The sequence below is a fragment of the Schistocerca nitens genome, chromosome 1, assembly GCF_023898315.1.
Source record: "Schistocerca nitens isolate TAMUIC-IGC-003100 chromosome 1, iqSchNite1.1, whole genome shotgun sequence".
Classification (NCBI taxonomy): Eukaryota; Metazoa; Arthropoda; class Insecta; order Orthoptera; family Acrididae; genus Schistocerca; species Schistocerca nitens.
The window spans coordinates 847,550,994-847,551,807 of NC_064614.1; positions in this window are offsets into that span (position 1 = coordinate 847,550,994).

The window sequence follows — 814 nt, forward strand, 5'->3', positions numbered from 1 at the left end:
CAAAAACTCCGATTAGATCGTATTGTTTGCTGTCGTACAGCGGGCGGAAGCGTTCATAAAGTAACACCAGAACTACGGAAAACATCAAAAGCTTAAAGTCGTAAACCTGGGAAGTACTTTTGTAGTTTCACTGAATATTCAATCAATGTGCCTAATTAGTAGTAATAATAATTATTAAAAAAACGAAATAATAAGATTAATAATAAGTACATCACGTTTAAATAATGAAGCGAAAGCAGATTGCAAAAAGAACATTGCTACAAACCCCGGAAATTCTTTTATGTGTCAGTAACAGTTTTGCGTTTAAACAGTTAAAAATGTCATCAGTGGTGTTTGTACGCTCCACCTTCTCACCCATGCGAGATTTACAATACGGTCAATTACAGATACGCTTTTCCTGTGCTCCGTAGCTCTGGCGATACTTTTAATTACTGTTTCCGCATGTTCTGCTGGATGGTTCAAATTGCTCTGAGCATTATGGGACTTAATATCGGAGGCCATCAGTTCCCTAGAACTTAGAACTACTTAAACCTAACGAACCTAAGGACATCACACACATCCAAGCCCGATGCAGGATTCGAACCTGCGACCGTAGCGGTCGCGTGGCTCCAGACTGAAGAGCCTAGAACCGCTCGGCCACACCGGCCGGCTCTTCTACTGGATGACAGAACACACCAGGAATTAAATCGGCGTAATGGTCCATACTCTATCGGCATACGATGTTTGGTACCGATCTAAGTGTCTGCCATCTGGAGGTTTGGATGTTAGGGCCCAGCGAAGTATGATCCAGCGAGTGCCAAAGTGTTTGCAAATA